The sequence below is a fragment of the Suncus etruscus genome, chromosome 19 (assembly GCF_024139225.1).
Source record: "Suncus etruscus isolate mSunEtr1 chromosome 19, mSunEtr1.pri.cur, whole genome shotgun sequence".
Lineage (NCBI taxonomy): Eukaryota > Metazoa > Chordata > Mammalia > Eulipotyphla > Soricidae > Suncus > Suncus etruscus.
In genome coordinates, this window is record NC_064866.1 from 31,511,056 (window position 1) to 31,535,015 (window position 23,960).

Consider the following 23,960-nt stretch of genomic DNA (forward strand, 5'->3'; position numbering starts at 1 on the left):
CAGCACCACCCTGCTGGAATAGCTATGTGATTGTGACTGGCATGAAGGGAGGGAGAGGGAAGGTCTAACTCCCCCAAACTTCTGTAGAAATTGAGTTCTGCCTCTCACAAACTCTCACTCAACTAATTATTTTCCAAGTGAGGGGTAGACATTCATATTCTGGAAATTATCTCCTCTCCATATTACATAGATAGATGAATGTTATCATAATGTCAACCATTATTTAGGTAGAAAATAAGAAAACAGATGATTGTAATGCCACAAGAATGATGACTTTTGCTTTATTTTAGTCATGGAAAAAGAAAATGAAACCAATAAGAGATATTTTGGAAGATTGAATTTAGGGACTCATTAAGAAGAGGGGGTAAAGAAGAGCAAAGAATTAAGCAACAAAATGGATGGTGGAGTGAAACAAAACCATGGAGAATATAGGAGAAAGTCTAGCTTGTGTGTGTGTGTGTGTGTGTGTGTGTGTGTGTGTGTGTGTGAGAGAGAGAGAGAGAGAGAGAGAGAGAGAGAGAGAGAGAGAGAGAGAGTTTGGTCACATTCAGCAGTGCTTAGGTGTAGTTTCTGGTTCTGTGCTCAAGAATGACCCTTCCAGGTACTGGACAACCACTGTGATGAAAGGGATTTCAGTTTGGATTGGCTGGATACTTCTGCCTCATCTCTCCAGTTGTGAGGCCAAGGTTTTGAGGGGAAGAATGTTTGCTTTTTAGTATGCTGAATCCAAGAGAACACCAGTGGACTGTGTACAGAGGTCTGAATCCAGACATTGATTTAAAGGATCAAACCAGTCACCAGTTATATGGCAGGAACTAGGATTTTAGGAACATTTCTGCAGATGCAGGTAAAAAAAAAGAATTAATTATCTTTATTCTTTATGTGCTTACAATCTAGCAATGACATTTATCCAGATCAGGGAGTTGAAGGAGAATACAAGGAATGGATAGTTATATTTGAAGTTCATTTACAAGGGGTTGGTGATTGAAGCCTTGGGTTTGGCTATACCAACACAGAAGAATGGATAGTGGCAGAAGAAAGTCTTCATTGGAATAGGAGACATACAGGATGAGTGAAGCAAGAGAGATAGAAAATAAAGGGAGAATTACCCAATTGTGACTTCTTTATTCTGAAAGTTGTATTTAAGATCTGCTGAAAATGAAATAAAGGTGGGCCGGAGAGATAGCATGTAAGGCGTTTGCCTTTCATGCAGAAGTCATCGGTTCGAATCCCGGCGTCCCATATGGTCCCCCGTGCCTGCCAGGAGCAATTTCTGAGCATGGAGCCAGGAGTAACCCCTGAGCACTGCCGGGTGTGACCTAAAAAAAACCACACAAAAAAAAAAAAAAAAATAATAATAAAAAAAATAATAATAAAAAAAAAAAAAAAAAAAAAAAAAAGAAAATGAAATAAAGGGAAACCCCTTCCTTACACCTATATTCATTGCAGCACTATTTACTATAGCAAGACTATGGAAACAACCAAGATGCCCTTCAACAGACGAATGGCTAAAGAAACTGTGGTACATATACACAATGGAATATTATGCAGCTGTCAGGAGAGATGAAGTCATGAAATTTTCCTATACATGGATGTACACGGAATCTATTATGCTGAGTGAAATAAGTCAGAGAGAGAGAGAGAGAGAGAGAAATGCAGAATGGTCTCACTCATCTATGGGTTTTAAGAAAAATGAAAGACATTCTTGCAATAATAATTTTCAGACACAAAAGAGAAAAGAGCTGGAAGTTCCAGCTCACCTCAGGAAGCTCACCACAAATAGTGATGAGTTTAGTTAGAGAAATAACTACATTTTGAACTTTCCTAATAATGAGAATGTATGAGGGAAATGGAGAGCCTGTTTAGAGTACAGGCGGGGGTCGGGTGGGGAGGAGGGAAACTTGGGACATTGGTGATGGGAATGTTGCACTGGTGATGGGGGGTGTTCTTTACATGACGGAAATCCAAACACAATCATGTATGTAATCAAGGTGTTTAAAAAAAAAGGTTTTGAGGTGCTCATCTAACACAAAACATTTATTTTTAGTTGAATATAAGGATGGTATAAAATCAATGAAATGCTATTGCTAGTCAATCGGTTATTTTAAGAAAAGGCCAAAATAAATATTCCCAAATTTAAAAAAAAAAAAGGAAAGAATGAAAGACTCAAGAAACAACTGATGTGTGGGACAGGCTCTTCTGAGTAGCTGTTTCCTGGATGAATTTGAATCTGCCCCCCTTGCCCTCCCTCTCCTCCCTCTCCTCCATCAGAGGCGATTTCCTTATCTGTTTTGCAGAAAATACTCATCTCTGCAGCAACATCTCATCAATCACCAGTGAAAAACCATGCTCTCTGCCTTGGGAAAACAGTATTGAAATGTGGCAAGTAGCTGGAAAGATCCCTAAGAGGATGGTGGAATGTGAGGCTGCTGTTGGAACCTCCCGTTCTGGGTTTCTTCTTGAATGCATTCACCCATCTATCTCTTTTCATACCCCCACTAGTACTTGGTGTACCAGTGCTGGAACTACTGGCATTTATTGAGGTACTGAGTAGGTCCATTGCATAAGTCCTCCTGAAAGATGACATTGTCTGGATTACTTGACGAGCCTGCCCTGGCGAGCTGGAGGCTGAGATGTGGATCTAAATTTCTTCATTATAATCAGCCTTCAGTCTTTTAGAATGAAAAATATGCACCTAGTCATCCAGCCTTTTTGCTACGACCTAGGCCCCCACGTACTTTTTACAATGTAAAATTATTATTTACTTTCTTCAGAACCTATGATTTATAGAATCTTTATTGGCAGAGTTTTAGGCATACCATGTTCCAACTCGAAGCCCACCACCAGTATTAGGGTCTATTTACCAAGGACCAAAAGATTCTCTTGCTTATCCTCACCCTGCCCCCTCCACCAGAAAACTCATTAAAACATATAAACTAATTACAGTTTGAGTCACATGTTTATATGGTTTGGATATCTACATATGCCCTCCATTTTAAAGGAAACTGGCTAATACTATTAAGGATGTTTGATGAGCCATTGGGAGGGGAAAGAGGTGCAATTCAAGTCAAAAGGCTGCTGCTGGTGGGAACTACTCTTATTCAGGGTCAGCCATCTTGGTTCTACTCACACCCTACACTGATGGGATGAGGTGTGTCTGCAGTATGGAGTGGAGGATCAGCTGTGTGCAAAGCCCGCAGATTACATGTTAATTTATAACAAAACACCCTCATAGAAATGTCAGAATAAGGTCTGAGCACATGCCTGGGCACTGTAGAACCCACATAAAATGAAACATAAAACAAGTCAGCGCAGGAGAGATGAAATCATTCCTTTGACTTGACATTGAGAAATAAGAGGCGTAGGGGGCTTAATGATGCAACGTTTTATTTTTGTGTGTTGGGGGAATGGAGATGCAGCTTCACGCAAACTCTCTTCTCACACACTGTTTTCTTCGTATGATGCCACTTGATGTTGTATCTCCCTACTGAGACTGGGCAGAAACCCAGAACATACAGAGATTGCTCATTACTTTGGAATGAAACCAAGGGAAGTCTCACCGCAGCATCATTCCATTGTGTTAGATTGGAATGTTTATGTGGTGCGAGTGTACATTTCAGAGTAATGTGTGTGTCTTCCAGATTCTGCCATCTTGGTGCTTCAGTTAGAATTCTGGGAAAGTTAATGGCTGAAATCTGAGGATGATTTCCTGGAATGAATCAAGCTATAAATTCCTGGTGGTACATATACTACTGTCCCCTTTGTTCTAAGGGGAATTTTACACATCATTTTGCACACCTGTCAAGTCCCTCAATAAATATTTTCTGATGAATGACTAATATAAAATTTATCTTGACTTTTAGCCAAGGTTGAGAATATAAAGGGGGATTCTTTTCTTTTCTTTTTTCTTTTTTTTTTTCTTTTTGGTTTTTGGGTCACATCTGGCAGCGCTCAGGGGTTACTCCTGGCTCTATACTCAGAAATCGCCTCTGGCAGGCACGGTGGACCATATGGGATGCAGCAATTCAAACCACCGTCCTTCTGCATGGAAGGCAAATGCCTTACCTCCATGCTATCTCGCTGGTCCCTAAAGGGGGATTTTTTACCTTGGTCCTGACTTATGTTCTAAATGGTCAGCCTCTGTTCTTCCTCTTTTTTTGTGAACTCTCAGGCAGTACACACCTACCAGAAATTGCTATTCCCTCTCTTCATGCTAGAAATAAAACAAATTAGAAGGATTCCTCATTTATTTTGTAATTTTTAATTTTTGGATTCCTCATTTTAAATGACATTGCAAGTACAGAACCTGTCTATTCCTTTGGGAAAAACTGAATTGACAGCGATGGGGTTATAAACTGACAGTGGTCATGACCATGATAACAATTGCAGCATTCACAAGAGTCCTCTAGATACCAGACTACTAAGAATTCTCTGCATCTGCTCACATATTCAGATCTTTCCTCTGCCCTCATGAGAAATTGTGAAACAGAGGTCTCACAACCAGGATATTTTTATATAAAGTAAAATGATTAAGTTTTATATGTTCCCAGGGTACAATCCAGAATTATGCTTATATATGAGACATTGAAGCATCATGCAAACATTTGGGCAAAGGGCTTTAATATGCCTTAGGGAGCTGGAGTTCTTTGCAGAGAACTTTACAGGAGATAATTAAGGGTGTCTTCTTTTCTTCCTTCCTTCCTTCCTTCCTTCCTTCCTTCCTTCCTTCCTTCCTTCCTTCCTTCCTTCCTTCCTTCCTTCCTTCCTTCCTTCCTTCCTTCCTTCCTTCTTCCTTCTTCTTCCTTCCTTCCCTTCTTTCTTTCTTTCTTTCTTTCTTTCTTTCTTTCTTTCTTTCTTTCTTTCTTTTTTTTTTCTTTCTTTCTTCTTTCTTCTTTCTTTCTTTTCTTTCTTTCTTTCTTTTCTTTCTTTCTTTCTTTTTCTTTCTTTCTTTCTTTCTTTCTTTCTTTTCTTTCTTTCTTTCTTTCTTTCTTTCTTTCTTTCTTTCTTTCTTTCTTTTCTTTCTTTCTTTCTTTCTTTCTTTCTTCTTCTTCCTTCCTTCCTTCCTTCCTTTCCTTCCTTCCTTCCTTCCTTCCTTCCTTCCTTCCTTCCTTCCTTCCTTCCTTCCTTCCTTCCTTCCTTCCTTCCTTCCTTCCTTCCTTCCTTCCTTCCTTTCTCTTTTCTTTCTTACTACTGGGGTGTACAGGGAGATATTTTTAGTGCCAGAGATCACTGGAATGGGTTATATGTAGGGCAAGTATACCTTGTACTCTCTCTAGAGTGACTCGACTTTTCTTAGTATGGCTTGATATAGAGAAGTGCCCTTCACAGAACTTTGTTTTTGATATTCAGAGATCTGGCTTCCTGCTCTAAATTATGGAAGAAATAGTGACAGATACTTGGAGTAAAAGATAAAGATACTTGGATTGATAGTATCTTTGAATCTAATGATAATAAATTATAATTTGAAATGCTAAGAGTTGTGAGTGTCACCTAATTATGTGGCTTGAAAGCTTCAGAATTAAAAAAAAAAGAAAGCTTCAGAATTTATTATTTATTTATTTACTTATTTCTTTTGGGTTTTTGGGTCATACCTGGCAGTGCTCAGAGGTTATTTCTGGCTCTGTGCTCAGAAATTGCCTTTGGCAGGCTTGGCAGACCATATAGAATGCAGGGAATTGAACCCGGGTCCAACCACGGTCATCCACGTGCAAGCCAAACACCCTACCACTGTGTTATCACTCTGTGCCCCCAAATTTATTATTTAACTAAAGAGCTCTGAAGATAGGCATTCTTAATTCTAGACTGTAATCTAGAATCCAGGGTAGTTCATTTCTGCTTCTCTATTGTGCTCTAGACCTGATTTATTCTCTGAATAGTCAATCTAATAATGGTCTGTCTCTCCATATAGCAAGCATCTGTTCACCTAACTTTTCATAATTAATTTCAATCTCGCCACTTCTTGGTCGTTAAAAAAGATACTACATCTTCAAGTATAGCATCTGGATTCAAGAAAGAAAGATAAGAGAAAAAATGAGAGAAAGATGAGAGAAAGAGTGTGGGGGATGGGAATGGAAGGGAATAATACCAACATGTCTTATTTAAATGCTTCTCCCTTTTATAGGGACAGAAGAAAATTTCCAGAAGCCACTCTTAACCTCTAACTGGTCAAACAGACATTCCCATGCACCAGAAAGGCTGGGAAAGTGAGAATCAGTTGAGAGAAATCGGATTGTCATAACCATATCAGGATGATTTTAATTCCTAGTATGGAAGCAGATAGAGTGGTCTTCTTGTAGAAAGCTAAGGATTCCGATGACATGGGAAAAAATGTCTGTGTGGTGTGTGTTAGTAACATCGTGCAATTAAATCCTCACAAGAATTCTTACTTTGAGAATTATTTATTAAATATCCAATTTTAAATTAAGGAAGCTGAGTCAGAAAGGGAGTTCTATCTGAAGTCCTTTAGGCTTATGGGGGTTCCATTTGCCTTTAAGGATTTTTTTTGTTTTTGGGGGGCCACACCGTTTGATGCTCAGGGGTTACTCCTGACTAAGCACTCAGAAATTGCCCCTGGCTTGGGGGAACCATATGGGACGCCAGGGGATCGAATTGCGGTCCTTCCTTGGCTAGCACTTGCAAGGCAGACACCTTACCTCTAACCCACCTCATCGGCCCCAGGATTTATTCTTTGAACTCCTGATAGTGCTTAACTGGAATATGCTGAAAGCTTGCTGGTTGTATACAGAATGCATATTCACTGGCGGCAGACGGCAATGTCTTCAGGTTTTTATTGTGCTTTGGTTTTGTTGAATAGAGTAGTTACTGCTGTAAATAAGATTCACCGGTCTTCATGAAAAGCACTTTTAATGAAAAAAAAAATCTTCCTGGTAAAGGGGTTTCTATCAGTTACTAGAATCTCTGCAAGAGGCCCAGAACACTTCATGGCCATTCTGTTTGCAGATCTTGACTCTCCCAATAGCCTTCAAAGGGTGCACAGGTCTTGAAGAAAACTATCACAATGGAGAGAGGAGTTGACATTCATTGAATATCTGCTGAAGCAAATGGCACTAAATGAGGCTTAGAACAAATTGGAACGAGGAAAAACTTATTAGAAGACTTTTATTGGATAACAGTATAGATGTTGGCACCACAAAGGTGTGGTTTTAAATCCTATTATGAGGATTAAGTAAAATAATACATGTAAGGCACATAGAATGTAAATATTTCTTGTCATAAACCTAATAAAGCATTCAACTTTAGGAGAGAATGCAATGAAACTAAGATCTCTTTATTATCCAGACTCAAATATTTAATCCCTTATTTGGTTCCTACATTACTCAGTAATGTAGTAATGTAGTAATCAGCCACCTAAATCAACATGTGTTGAGGATTTACTCTAAGTGGCTTGAATGCAATATTGCTGAATGTCTAGGATGGACCAGGGACCTTGATAAGCACTCTATACAGAAGTTCTGTGGTAATCCCTATCAGACGAAAAACTTGGGAAAGAGGTGGGTAAGGTGGTATGTGGATTACAAGTTTCCCCCCAAATTCTGTTTTGCTCTCAGTGTGATTAAGTGAATCATTTCTCCTGGTGAAATGCTGTCAGTGGGAGAATAGAGAGCAAGGGAGGTAACAGCTTGAGAAGAGTGCTACTACCTTTTTGCCTAACCTACCTTGGTTTCCCCAGGGAAATGTTAGGACTAGAAAAGCCTACATAAGCATCTGATCAATGTGGATGCTAGTGTCCCATCAGTGAGACAAGGTGTGGTTAAACTGTGTCTGAAGTCCATTTGGTCCTTATGGCTCAGGACTTGATCCCCTCCTCTTAGCTTACAAGGAGCCATTGTCTCAAGCTGGATTGGGGAATTTCTCTTTGTAGGGAAAGAGGTCAGTCTGACCTTTGCCAAGATTTCCCAGGTTTGCCTTTTATCCTTGCAGAAAATAATTTCTGGAAGAAACAAATAGTGAAGTAAACTAGTTTTATTTAGGGAATGCGAAGGCTGGGGGTGGAGAGGAAATAGCATGTTAAAGACAGAATACAGAATTTTCACAGAAGGCAAGAGCCAAGGTCCCCCATTAAGTAGAAAAAAATTACACATCCCACATTGAGATGCAGGCAAATCTCAGAGAGTTTTTGTAAAGTTTGTTTTATAAGGGCTTCTCCAAATTGCTCCCATTGCTCTCATTGTGGCTGTCAAAGCACTAAGACAGTGTTGCTGGTTTTTGCTCTACAAATCTGTGTTCTCCCTTGTACTTGTATCTCACTTGCTTGTATCCTTCCTTGATGTTTTTACTCTGGAAAAGTCAGTATTCTCTCATGGACATGTATTTCTCCTTTTTCTCTCCTCTCACATCTTTCTAAGCAAGTTTTGTTCAATAAAAAAATATTTTGCTTCACTTAAAAAAAAAAGAAACTACTGCTAGGATAATGCCAAGAGGAAAGTTTTGAACTTTTGAGGTCCTATTTAATTTTACTAAAACAATTTTTTGTTCCTATTGAAGCTTTTCTTTTCTTTTCTTTACTTCTTTTGGGGGGGGGGCACACCTGGTGACACTAAGGGGTTACTCCTGGTTATGCACTCAGAAATCAGTCCTGGCTTGGGAGACCATATGGGACACTGGGGGGTCTAATTGCCATCTGTACTAGGTCAGCACATGCAAGGCAAATGCTCTACTGCTGCACCATGGCTCCAGCCCAAGAAGATTTTCTTTCTTCTAAGGCAGGGTTCTCAAACTCGTGGCCCATAGGCCGTTTGCGGCCCTCTGTACAACATTGTGTGGCCCGCGGCCGGCCTTCAAATATCACAGTATTCACGATTATTTGCTTACCAAATAATCGCAATAAAAATCGCATTAGTAAGGAAAAAATTGCATTAAACATTCACATACCCCGAGCAGTTCCGTTTGGGGTATGCAAATGTTTAATGCGATTTTTTGCGATTTTTTCTTACTAATGCGATTTTTATTGTGATATTCGGTAAGTGAATAATCGCGAATACTTTGCGCCTAGTGCAGACGTCATTTCTGTTGCTCCTGCCTGCTGTCCCTTGCATTATTGGAGGCCTAAGGGAGAGAAGGGAGAGAAGTTTATTACAGAGTTAGATTTTGTCATACCTTCATCATGACTTCATCAAAGCCTGCAGTGAAGAGAAAGATTGATGACGAGCACAGACAATTTCAGGAAAAGTGGGAGACGCAGTATTTTTTTGTTGAGCACAGGGGCATCCCCACATGTCTTATTTGCTCAGAGAAAGTTGCAGTGCACAAGGAATACAACTTGAAACGCCATTTTCAACTAAACATGCTGAGGAATGTGCAAAATATCAAGAAAATGAGAGAGACAGAGCATGAAAACTGGCATAACTTTGCAAAAGCCGGCTCCCTGTGTGTGACAACAGGCGGGGAAAATCCACGAAAGTACACCGGCCCAGTGGGGCCCAACTGTGAAAAACTGTGAGTTTGACCTGTATATGTCTGTCTACTGTCCTCTTGCGTGAAACTCTTGCGAGTGGGGCAAAAAGAGGCTCCAGAAAACTCGCTCGCCCAGAGGCCATTTTCAGGGAGGGACTACAGAGCATGAAAACCAGCATAACTTTGCAAAAGCCGGCTCCCTGTGTGTGACAACAGGCGAGGAAAATCCACGAAAGTACACTGGCCCAGTGGGGCCCAACTGTGAAAAACTGTGAGTTTGACCTATATATGTCTGTCTACTGTCCTCTTGCGTGAAACTCTTGCGAGTGGGGCAAAAAGAGGCTCCAGAAAACTCGCTCGCCCAGAGGCCATTTTCAGGGAGGGACTACAGAGCATGAAAACCGGCATAACTTTGCAAAAGCCGGCTCCCTGTGTGTGACAACAGGCGAGGAAAATCCACGAAAGTACACCGGCCCAGTGGGGCCCAACTGTGAAAAACTGTGAGTTTCACCTGTATATGTCTGTCTACTGTCCTCTTGTGTAAAACTCTTGCGAGTGGGGCAAAAAGAGGCTCCAGCGGAGCACAGCCGCTACGCTTCGCTACACGGCCGTGCACTCTTTCTAAGGAAAGAACACCATTGCAACAAGAAGGAAAAATTACACTAAGAATGGTGCTATATCACAGAAGCAAACATTTCTCTCCGGACTGTCTTCTCTGTTGCATGCTCGGGCCTAAGATTTGACCCAGTGTGAGGCTTTATCCATGGAGGACTCCCCTCCCTTAGAGGCAAGTCAGCCCATCCAGAAAGGGAGTAGCCAGAGGAGTGTGCTGCCTGCATCATATAGACAATGAATACCACCACAACACGTAGAAAAACCCACAATACAAGTGTGACAGTGGGGAAACAACGCAGGCCAGCATCAGACATAGAGAATGAAGATGACAATTCTGAGGACCAGATAATGACCAACCAATTAATCAACCTCTCAGATAAGGACTTTAGACTAGCAATATGGAAGATGCTCAACGGACTCCAAGAAACCATGGATCGAGTTGAACAGAACACTAATAAGAACCAAGAAAATATGAAGACAGAAATCACAAAACTCCAAACTGAAATAACATGTCAACTAACAGGAATGAAAAAGTCAGTAAACGAAGTGAATGACAAAATGGATAAGCTCTGGGACAGGGTATCAGAAGCTGAGAATAGACTTGGTGCTGTGGAAGATGAGATACATAACAATTCCATACAGCAGGAGAGATTAGACAAAAAACTTAAAGCAAATGAGCAGACAATGGAAAAATTAGTCAAAGAATGGGAACAGATGAAAATAGAAGTCTATGATAAGATCAACAGAAACAACTTAAGAATCATTGGAGTCCCAGAGACCCAGGAAGAAAACTTCCAGGAAGAATCAAAGGTCAAGAACATCATTAAAGAGAAACTTCCAGAGCTAAAGAATATATGTGATCAAATCCTGCATGCATGAAGAGTACCAACCGAAAGAGACCCCAGAAAAACCACCCCAAGACACATCCTAGTCACAATGACAAATCCCACAGATAGAGACAGAATTCTGAAAACAGCAAGAGCAAAAGGGGAAATCACGTTCAAGCAAGCTTCCCTGAGATTTACAGCAGACCTGTCACCAGAAACACTCAATGCCAGAAAGCAGTGGTGGGATATTGTGACAAGACTGAATGAAATGAATGCTTCACCCAGAATACTATACCCAGCAAAACTCACTTTCCGGTTTGACGGAAGAATACATGGCTTCACAGACAAAAAACAGCTCAGAAACTTCACAGACACAAAACCAGTCTTAAGAGAAAAACTGAAAAACCTAATCTAAGACAAGACTACCCAAAAGACACACCAAATTTCGAAATAAAGATGGCGTTAAATCCCAGGACAATTCTTTCTCTCAACGTCAATGGACTAAATGCACCAGTTAAGAGACACAGAGTGGCTAAATGGATCAAAAAACTCAATCCAACCTTCTACTGCCTACAAGAAACGCACCTGAATAGTCAGAACAAACATAGACTCAAAATAAAAGGCTGGAGAAAAATTATCCAAGCAAACAACACCCATAAAAAAGCTGGAGTGGCCATACTAATATCAGATAATGCAAACTTTATACTCAGGAAGGTTGTAAGGGACAAAGATGGACATTTTATATTAATCAAGGGGTACGTAGAGCAGGAAGAATTCACTCTCCTAAACATATATGCACCGAATGAGGGGCCAGCAAAATATTTAATACAACTGTTGACAAATCTGAAAAATAATATCAACAACAACACAATAATTGTGGGGGACCTTAACACGGCTTTGTCAACACTGGATAGGTCAACCAGACTGAAACCCAACAAGAATATACTAGACCTGAGGAGAGAAATGGAAGAAAGAGGCCTAGTGGATATATATAGGACACTCCATCCCCAGAAACCTGGATACACATTCTTCTCCAATGTACATGGGACATTCTCCAGGATAGACTACATGCTGGCACATAAAACATACCTCCATAAGATCAAGAGGATAGAAATTTTGCAGACTACCTTCGCTGACCACAAGGCTCTGAAATTATTTGTGAACTCCAAAGGGACTCAGAAGAAACACTTTAACACCTGGAAGTTAAACAGCCTCATGCTCAATAACCAGTGGGTCCGAGATGAAATCAAGGAGGAAATCAAAAGGTTCCTGGAAACAAATGACAACAAAGACACAAACTATCAGAACTTATGGGACACAGCTAAAGCAGTACTGAGAGGAAAATTTATAGCTTTGCAAGCACACATCAGGAAGGAAGAAGGAGCTTACCTGAGTAGCTTAATGACACAGCTAATAGAACTAGAAAATGCTCAACAAAAGGACCCACGAATAGGAAGACAGAAGGAAATAACAAAGCTGAGAGCAGAAATCAACGAAGTGGAAACTCAAAAAACAATCCGAAAGATCAACGAAAGCAGAAGTTGGTTCTTTGAAAAAATAAACAAGATTGATAGACCACTGGCAAACCTAACAAAGAAAGAGAGAGAGAGAAACTTGATAACTTGTATCAGGAATGAAAAAGGAGAGATCACTACTGATATGACAGAGATTCAAAGGGTAATCAGAAACTACTTTGAAAATCTCTACGCCACTAAAAATGAGAACCTGGAAGAAATGGATAAATTCTTGGACTCTTATAATCTTCCACGGTTGAAGGAAGAGGATGTAGCATATCTAAACACCCCCATCACCATTGATGAAATTAAACCAGTAATCAAATGTCTGCCGAAAAACAAAAGCCCAGGTCCAGATGGATTCACTAATGAATTCTATCAAACTTTCCAAGAGGAACTACTGCCAATCTTGGCAAGACTCTTTCATGAAATTGAACAAGCAGAAACACTTCCAAATAGCTTTTATGAAGCCAACATCACCTTGATACCTAAACCAGACAGAGATGCTACAAAAAAAAGAAAATTACAGACCAATATCGCTGATGAATGCAGATGCAAAGATCCTCAACAAAATCCTGGCAAATAGGATTCAATGCCTCGTTAAGAAGATCATCCACTACGATCAAGTAGGTTTCATCTCAGGAATGCAAGGCTGGTTTAACATCCGTAAATCTATCAACATCATACACAACATCAATAACAAGAAAAATAAAAACCACATGATCATATCAATAGATGCAGAGAAAGCATTTGATAAGGTCCAACACCCATTCTTGATCAAAACTCTCAGCAAGATGGGAATGGAGGGAACCTTTCTCAATATAGTGAAGGCCATCTACCACAAGCCAGTGGCAAACATTATCCTCAATGGAGAAAAACTAAAAGCCTTCCCTCTAAATTCTGGCACAAGACAAGGCTGTCCTCTCTCACCACTCCTCTTCAACATAGCACTGGAAGTACTTGCTATAGCGATTAGGCAAGAAAAGGATATCAAGTGAATCCAGATAGGAAAGGAAGAAGTCAAGCGCTCACTGTTTGCAGATGACATGATAATCTACTTAGAAAACCCTAAGGACTCTATCAAAAAGCTTCTAGAAACAATAGACTCATATAGCAAGGTGGCAGGCTACAAAATTAACACACAAAAATCAATGGCCTTTCTATACACCAATAGTAATAAGGATGAAATGGACATTAAGAAAACAACCCCATTCACAATAGTGCCACACAAACTCAAATATCTTGGAATCAACTTGATTAAATATGTGAAGGACCTATTCAAGGAAAACTATAAAACTCTGCTCCAAGAAATAAGAGAGGACACACGGAAATGGAAACACATACCCTGCTCATGAATCGGCAGGATTAACATCATCAAAATGGCAATACTCCCCAAGGCATTATACAGATTTAATGCCATCCCTCTAAAGATACCCATGACATTCTTCAAAGAAGTGGATCAGACACTTTTGAAATTCATTTGGAACAATAAACACCCTCGAATTGCTAAAGCAATCATTGGGAAAAAGAATATGGGAGGAATTACTTTCCCCAACTTTAAACTGTACTACAAAGCAATAGTTATCAAAACAGCATGGTATTGGAATAAGGACAGGTCCTCAGATCAGTGGAATAGGCTTGAATACTCAGAAAATGTTCCCCAGACATACAATCACCTAATTTTTGATAAAGGAGCAGGAAATCCTAAATGGAGCAGGGAAAGCCTCTTCAACAAGTGGTGTTGGCACAATTGGATAGCCACTTGCAAAAAATTGAACTTAGACCCCCAGCTAACATCATGTAAGAAGGTAAAATCCAAATGGATTAAAGACCTCGATATCAGCCCCAAAATCATAAGATATATAGAACAGCACATAGGCAAAACACTCCAGGACATTACAGGCTTCTTCAAGGAGGAAACTGCACTCTCCAAGCATGTGAAAGCAGAGATTAACAGATGGGAATATATTAAGCTGAGAAGCTTCTGCACCTCAAAGGAAACAGTGCCCAGGATACAAGAGCCCCCCACTGAGTGGGAGAAACTATTCACCCAATACCCATCAGATAAGGGGCTAATCTCCAAAATATACAAGGCACTGACAGAACTTTACAAGAAAAAAACATCTAACCCCATCAAAAAATGGGGAGAAGAAATGAACAGACACTTTGACAAAGAAGAAATACACATGGCCAAAAGACACATGAAAAAATGTTCCACATCACTAATCATCAGGGAGATGCAAATCAAAACAACAATGAGATACCACCTCACACCCCAGAGAATGGCACACATCACAAAGAATGAGAATAAAGAGTGTTGGCGGGGATGTGGAGAGAAAGGAACTCTTATCCACTGCTGGTGGGAATGCCGTCTAGTTCAACCTTTATGGAAAGCGATATGGAGATTCCTCCAAAAACTGGAAATCAAGCTCCCATACGATCCAGCTATACCACTCCTAGGAATATACCCTAGGAACACAAAAATACAATACAAAAACCCCTTCCTTACACCTATATTCATTGCAGCACTATTTACTATAGCAAGACTCTGGAAACAACCAAGATGCCCTTCAACAGACGAATGGCTAAAGAAACTGTGGTACATATACACAATGGAATATTATGCAGCTGTCAGGAGCGATGAAGTCATGAAATTTTCCTATACATGGATGTACACGGAATCTATTATGCTGAGTGAAATAAGTCAGAGAGAGAGAGAGAAAAACGCAGAATGGTCTCACTCATCTATGGGTTTTAAGAAAAATGAAAGACACCCTTGTAATAATAATTTTCAGACACAAAAGAGAAAAGAGCTGGAAGTTCCAGCTCACCTCAGGAAGCTCACCACAAAGAGTGATGAGTTTAGTTAGGGAAATAACTACATTTTGAACTGTCCTAATAACGAGAATGTATGAGGAAAATGGAGAGCCTGTCTAGAGTACAGGCGGGGGTCGGGTGGGGAGGAGGGAGACTTGGGATATTGGTGATGGGAATGTTGCACTGGTGATGGGTGGTGTTCTTTACATGACTGAAACCCAAACACAATCATGTATGTAATTAAGGTGTTTAAATAAATTAAAAAAAAAAGGAAATGAGAGAGCCAAGCAGGTTGCTAGTCTTAAAGCATGTCTAATGAGGCAACAAGATTTCTTCAAGAAAGCAACCAAAGAGAATATTTCATCAGTCGAAGCTAATTACATGGTTAGTGAGATGATTGCTAAGGCAGGGAAGCCATTCACAGAAGGAGAGTTTGTTGAAAAATGCATGTTACAGGCTGCAAGTATTATCTGTCAGGAAAAAAAGGTCAGTTTAGCAAAATCAGTCTTTCTGCCAACACTGTGGCAGACGCATTTCTGACATGTCAAGTGACATTTATCATCAACTGTGTGAGAAAGCCAAATGTTTTAATGCATACTCAGTTGCTCTTGACAAGGGCACAGATATAACAGACACTGCGCAGCTCACAATTTATGTCCATGGTGTTGATTGCAATTTTGAATTGACAGAGGAGGTACTCACAATAATTCCAATGCATGGCCAGACCACTGCTAATGAGATATTTCGGCATCTGTGTGATGCCATTGAGAATGTAGGTTTGCCATGGAAGAGGTTTGTTGGAATAATAATTGATGGAGTGCCATCGATGACAGGGAGGAAAAATGGACTGGTGGCACTTGTTCAAAAAAAAAACTTGAAGAGGAGGGTGTAGAGAAGGCCACTGCTCTTCACTGCATTATTCAGCAGCAGGCCCTTTGCAGTAAATGCCTGCCATGTGACAATGTGATGTCTGTTGTTGTGAAATGCATAAACCAAATCAGATCCAGGGGCTTAAAGCACAGGAGGTTCAGTGCTTCTTTAGAGGAAATGGAGTCAGAATATAGAGATGTGCTCTATTTCACCCAGGTACATTGGCTCAGTAGGGGAAATGTCCTGAAAAGATTTTTTGAGTTGAGAGAAGAAGTGAAAGCCTTCATGAGAAGGATGGGAATGCTGTTTCTGAGTTGAGTGATCACAAATAGCTCATGGACTTAGCTTTTCTTGTTGACATAACATATAAGCTGAATGTACTAAACAAGATGTTACAAGGCCCGGGGCAGCTTATCAGTGCTGCCTATGACAACGTGAGAGCATTCTCCACAAAACTTGTGTTATGGAAATCCCAGCTCTCTCAGACAAACCTTTGCCATTTCCCAGCATGCAAGACACTTGTGGGTGCAGGCATACCATTCAGTGGTGAGAAATATGTTGATGCTATTTTTAAGCTAGAGAAGGATTTTGACCACAGATTTGCAGACTTCAAAATGCACAGAGCCACTTTCCAAATTTTTGTGGGCCCCTTTTCCTTTGATGTGCAAGATGCCCCTCCTGTGCTTCAAATGGAGCTCATTAACCTGCAATGCAACTCTGATTTCAAAGCCAAGTTCAGGGAGATTAGTGGAAAAGCAGACATGCATTGGCAATTTTTGAGAGAATTGTCCCCCAGCTTCCCTGAGCTTTCCCAAATGTTCAAGCACACCATGTGCCTTTTTGGGAACACATATTTGTGTGAAAAGTTATTCTCCACATTGAACTTCAATAAGTCAAAGTACAGGTCTAGACTTAATGATGATCATCTTCAAGCCATACTGAGGGTCTCAACTGCTTCCTCTCTAAAGTCAAATGAGGTTCAGATTTGTGAGAAGAAGTGCTGTCAAGTCTCTGGCAGCAAGGAATCGGCAAAAGATGCCATGTTCAGAAGAACTGTTCATGATCTTCACTCAGTGTTCTATTCATGTTCAGAAGAAATAATTAAAACTGTTAATAAAGACGTTTGAGGACTTTTTTTGTGAAATCTCTTATGCGGCCCTGCCTCACCCCGACTTTGCCTCCTGTGGCCCCCAGGTAAATTGAATTTGAGACCCCTGTTCTAAGGTGATTCACTCTTCTCTGGGCAGCACCTGAACCAGTTAAAGTTAGACCTTATGCTCTATTCATAAAGAGGTACAGCCTTCATGATTTGGGTTACCTTAGGTTTGTGATAAAATATCTTCATTTGTTGATTTATTTATTATTTTAAGGATGACACAACAATATTAAGAGCTATGGTAGTGATATACAAAATTATAACTCCTCAAGCACCTTCCACCACTATCTAAAACATCTTTACATTAGAACTGGATTTTATTACTTCTCGAGAATATCATTGCCTGGGGCCTCCTATTTACCTGTCTGTTTCAGTTGGGACCCTTTTAAACCATACAGGCTGATCTGGGTGGGCAAATATAAGGAACACGATAGTAGTAGGTTCTACATACTTGGTATGTATGTTGACTTATTGCCCATCACCTTTTCAGGCGAGGGTAAGGTCATAGAGACCCAAAGAGCTGTATCTTGACCTGGGCTTCTCAAAGATGCAAGTCACAGACAAGGGGGCTAATCTCCAAAATATACAGGCACTGACAGAAATTTACAAGAAAAAAAAAACATCTAATCCCATCAAAAAATGGGGAGAAGAAATGGACAGACACTTTGACAAAGAAGAAATACAAATGGCCAAAAGACACATAAAAAAATGCTCCACATCACTAGTCATCAGGAAGATGCAAATCAAAACTATGAGGTACCACCTCACACCCCAGAGATTGGCACACATCACAAAGAATGAGAACAAGCAATGTTGGCGGGGATGTGGAGAGAAAGGAACTCTTATCCACTGCTGGTGGGAATGCTGCCTAGTTCAACCTTTATGGAAAGCGATATGGAGATTCCTCCAAAAACTGGAAATTGAGCTCCCATACGACCCAGCTATACCACTCCTAGGAATATTCCCTAGGAACACAAAAATACATTACAAAAATCCCTTACACCTATATTTATTGCAGCACTATTTACCATAGCAAGACTCTGGAAACAGCCAAGATACCCTTCAACAGATGAATGGCTAAAGAAACTGTGGTACATATATACAATGGAATATTATGCAGCTGTCAGGAGAGATGAAGTCATGAAATTTTCCTATACATGGATGCACATGAAATCTATTATGCTGAGTGAAATAAGTCAGAGAGAGAGAATGGTCTCACTCATCTATGGGTTTTAAGAAAAATGAAAGACATTCTTGCAATAATAACTTTTAGACACAAAAGAGCTGCCCTGGATAAAAAAACAAGAAAGACAACAACAAAGATGCAAGTCACACACATCTTAAACAATGGGACCTTACAAGGGCCATGCATTGAAATATGGGTGCTGATGCCAAGCTTTATGGCTAAAAGAGGGGCTTTTATATAGGAAGAGTATGCCACATTTCCCATCTAGAGGATGAGCTGTGGTGCAAAAGCAGAAATCCAGAGCATCAAGGGGCTTCCAGAGGCTATACCAGGAAGGAGTCAAGATCAAGGCTCTAAAAACTTGCTGATATTCTGTATATTTTGGAAAATTGTTTGTGTCACTTCCTGTTTTGATGAGATTATTGGTTTTGGGGACTGAAAGATGTTGGGACATTTTCAGGAGAAGCAGCATCTCTAGGAAGACTTGTGAATCAGTAGAAGGTGAAGAAAGGAAGGAAATGCTTGGTTAAAATAGACTTCACTTGAGTTTTCCTCTTCCTATCAAAAATGAATTGGGTGGTGGGCAGGAGCCAGTAGTAACCTTTGAGCATCACTGGGTATGGCCCAAAAACCAAAACTGAAACAAAACAAATGAATTGGGTCTTTAGCAATCCTTTTCACCCCCCCCCTTTTTTTTTTTTTTGCCAATTACTTATGCCATCTGTTGCCACCATTTACAGTTATCCCAGGCCAGAGAGAAAAATCGCTGCAATGTGAGAGGCATAGAACACGAGGTGTGAAGACCTGACAAGGACAGTCTCACAGCTCTGTATGGAGCAAGAGGTTTCGGCCTCTGGGATTGAAAACCAGAATGTTACCCAAGAAAGCTACCTGATCCACAAAGAACACTCAGGCCAGGAATGGGTGTCTTATTTCTCTCTTATACCATTTTAAAATTGATCCCGTCGGAACAAAAGTCACCCAAATATAACATCAACCATATCCTCCCTCCTATCTTCCACCATTATCTTTCCTATCCTCTACCCTCCTTCTTTTTTTCTTCCTTCCCTTATATACTCCTGACCATATTCTTCTTCCCACTATTCAAACATACACCTTAATCCCATAATAACTATCATTCTTTCATATCTCCTCCTTGCCATCCTTCTACAAGCCTGACTCTGTATTTTATGTTTTGATAGATTTTGACCACATGCCCCCTTTTTAGCTCCCCTGGACCCTAACCCTAGAAGGTAGTGATTATTTATGACCCTCAGATATATTCTGAGGAAGGAGAGGCATAATCTGTATAATCTTTGCTCTGAGTATTCCTAGTTTCATAATAAACAGAAACCAATCAAAAAATTGCCTCGATGATGTTCCTGTAAGTCCCTAATGAAGAAACTTGCACCTGATTTATACCTGGGCAAATGTGCTATGTACTGTGTTTTGCAAGATGGGTACTATCTCTCTTTCCTTACACATGATAAAACTAATTTGAACAGATTAAGTAACAGACTCTCTATGTGTGTGTTTGTGCACGTGCATATGTGTGCATTTGCAGTGGGAGAAAGGTGTGAGCAGAGAAGGCAGTTCTAAGGGAATATGAAGAGTGGAAGGAATATAGATGATTCAGAGGGCATGGAAACCTCAGGGTCCGGCCTAGATGTGAGGATAGAAGGATCCTATATGAGTAATATCTAAAATCAAGTAGGCAGCACATTGGTCTATGTGGAGAAACTCTAAAAAATCAAATGCCTGGGGCAGGAGTCATAGTACAGTGGTGAGGATTTTGCCTTGCATGCAGTTGACCTTGAATGGACCCAGGTTCGATTCCTGGCATCCTGTATGGTCCCCTGAGCCTGCCAGGGGAGATTTCTGAGTATAGAGCCAGGAATAACCTTTGAGTGCAGATGGTGTGGTCCAAAAACAAACAAACAAACAAACAAACAAAAAATCAAATGCCTGGGGCAGGAGTCATAGCACAGTGGTGAGGTGTTTGCCTTGCATGCAGTTGACCTTGGATGGACCCAGGTTCGATTCCTGGCATCCTGTATGGTCCCCTGAGCCTGCTAGGGGAGATTTCTGAGTATAGAGCCAGGAATAACCTTTGAGTGCAGATGGTGTGGTCCAAAAACAAAAACAAACAAACAAACAAACAATCAAATGCCTGGGTTCTACCTAAGGATACTATACTAGAAGTGGAGATAGACAAGAAGTTTTAAAGTTTCTCCTTCATGAGTCTATTGATCATCCAGACTGAGGTATTGGCAAAAGCTTGCAAGCCACAAGTGTTTCAACAGAGTTCTTGGTGCAGAGTCTCCTTGTTCTTTCTTGGTGTGACTGAGAGGTCGAATGACCATGCTGATGCCTGCTGAGGAGCGGCCGGCACCTGCTGCTATAAATCTTGTGAGATTTCATCATCTCTGACCTATGTGTCTTCAGTGTCTCGAAACTACATCTGGAGGGAGGGTCCGTCATTTCCTACCTTGTAGCAGGTGTTGTTGTCAAAGGGGACAAATGCTGGCTTGCCCCTGGGGCTCTTGTCCTCTGAACTCACTTCATGAGTTTGCATTTATGTGTAGGAAATGATGTGATAGCCTTTTGTTAATTGTTAATGACCAGAGCAAGTTTGCACATGTTTTATTTTTCATTTGTGGTTGGATAAAGTTTTTCAGTGGAAGGAGGTGGAGGAGTTTGGGCTACACTTGGCCAAACTCAGGGACTACTCCTGGCTCTGTGCTCAGAGATCGCTCCTAGTGCGGTTCTAAGATCCATCTGTGATGTTAGGCATAGAATTAGTTTTGGCCACATGCAAACCAAATGCCTTAATCTCCAGCTTTCAAATAAATTCCTTTTGTAAAGGTCAAATAACTCCTAACCAATTTAGAGAAAGATCCCTTTCAATGGAATGCTCTTTTGATGGGAGAGTTTCTGCGAGGTCTGCAGAAGTGGTCAGAAAACTCCCCAAAGTCACAAAAAAAGGTGGGAAATCTGAGAGAGAAGGGATTTGTAGCTGTGCTCGACATCAGTGGTTCTTAATTTTACCACATGTTAGAATCTTCCTGGCCATTTAAAGCAAACAAACCTGTCAAATCCCAGGCTGTACCCTTAATAAATTAATGAGTCTCTGAGATGGAAGATCCAAGTTTTAGGTTTATTTTTTGGATGCGCCTCAGATGATTCTAATGTGCCGCCAAGGTTAAGAATCACCACGTGAAGGGATAAAAGAAGCTTAAAGAGGAGGGTACCCGGTTAGTTGCAAGGAAAAGAGAAGAGTAAGAAGGCAAGCTGAGGGAAGCGTCATAGACAACAGCTTTGGAATGTAACCGTTAATCCAGCCAGTTCCAAGAGCTCAATTTAGCCTTAAGAAACTGATGGCTGAGTGCCAAACATCCCTGCAATCCCCAGCTCAGAAGCCACTGGCATCACGAGGCCCTGGGTACATGTGAGGACTGATAATGTGAACATCCCCTGCTTCATCTGTGCCCTATTCCAGGGAGGAAGGGGGAAGGAATTTAAAGATCATTCTAATTCTCTAGGTTGCTAATGATGGGCTATTGAAGTGAGGAGAGGAAAGAAGAGGAAAAGGCAACGAGGGTTGTGGAATGATGTCTGCGTATATAAAGTGCTAAAAGAAATTGGGCTGATGAAAGAATATATTTCCACAAATGAAACCAAGATGTATTTTACAGGCTTGCCATATTTTATATGACTGCCAGAGAGGACCAGGAAAGTGCTGGAGGTGGAGAGAGTATGATCCTTTTATAAGGCTTATATGAACCCCAATTCTGCCTTTGTGGTTCTGCAGAGGAGGCAGAGACCAAGTAATATGAACAAGACACAGGTCCGTCATCCCAATTTTTAGGCAAACAGATGGGGTCTGTTTGATAAAAGTTAAGCAACCAGGTGGACTCACTTAAAAATTATTTTTGTTTTGAAATGATTTTAGATTTACAAAAAGTTGCAAGAATAGTACAGAGTGTTCTGCTATCATTCAACGAGATTCATCTATTGCAATCTACTCTGTTTTTATCTTCCCCTCTCTGCCTCTGAATTCTTCAGTAAGGATTTCTCATAAACAAGGATATTCTCATACATACCCATAGGTATTCTATTCCATAGAATAGTGGAAATAAAGACCCACCAAGTAAGAAGAGCAAAAGCTTTGGATAGCACTACCTACATTTTGGCAGATAGGCAAAAGGATGGGGGAGCTTTGTAGAAGTGCTGAGGGCCCAAGGTAGAGCTCAGGTGGGGGAAGCTGGAGGCTGGCCACATGGAAGCAGGGATGCAGGGGATTGGTTAGGAATATGCATTTGAATTTGGTTGATTCTAAATTGCTAATGGGGATAAAGATGAGTGAAGTGAACCTTTATTAATAAAGTTTGAGGGCAACTGTGATATAAGTTAATTGTATAGTTTCCTTCAACATCATTAGAGAGAGTAATGGGCATTCCTGCGGGTCTAATTTATAACCAGCTTATTTTTTTTGGCCACCACTGCAGGAGAGAAGCTGGCTTCTCAGGCAAGTTGCAGGTTGAAGTTCTATTTTAAAGGGTAGTTTGAGCATTGATCCTTTGCATATTCAATCTTGTGGCTGACTGATCACTGTTATCTAACATGCATGGTATGTTCAAATGTTGCCAGTTTCCCAATCCTTTCCTTTATGTCTACCTGCCTCATTCCAATATGCCTGGGAGGATCATGTACTGCACTTAATGGTTATGTTTATGTTGTTTCTTTCTTTAGGAACCATTCCTCTACCTTTTTCAGTCTCTCCTGACACTGATATTTTTGAAGAGTAAAGGTTAGTTGTTTCTGATGGGACACTCCATGAAGATACACATCTATCTCAGCTGACTGTGAAAATATGTCCAGAGTTTGCATCCTACTCCTCACAACCTATCCTATGTATTCAGATACATATGTTGTATGTTTCTATGCAGGTCAGGAAACCAAATAATCAGCCCCACATGAGAACACAGAAAGTCATGTCTACATGCGGTATAAACTCAAAGCTGTAACCCAGGTCATGTCCTTTAGCAGCTAATCCTTTGTTAGGCCGAGCAAACCTATAAAATACGTCTTGGTTTCATTTGTGAAAATATATTCTTTCATCAGCCCAATTTCTTTTAGCATTTTATACATGCAGACATCATTCCACAACCCTTGTTGCCTTTTCCTCTTCTTTCCTCTCCTCACTTCAATAGCCCATCTCTTGCAAAGAGGCCAGAGACTTTTTTTCAGGCCCAGAGTGGGAGGGTTGGGAGCTGTTTCTGTAGGACAGGGTCTTTGGCAGCCATTTGTCCAGGACGTTTGGAATTGGCCTGTGTTCTTTAAGAACATTAAAGACAAAGAGCAAGATTTGTTTGTGACCTAAATAGCTTGCCATGCTACAAGCATTTGCTCTCAGTCATTTCAAGCTTTTGTCAAAATATGATTTCTGGCTCTATAAACCACCTAGATTGTAGTTAGAATCCCCTCCTTCTTCATCCATTTTAATATATTGCGCAGTAACAAGTTTTTATCTGGTGGACTGAACTAATACGTTTTCTATG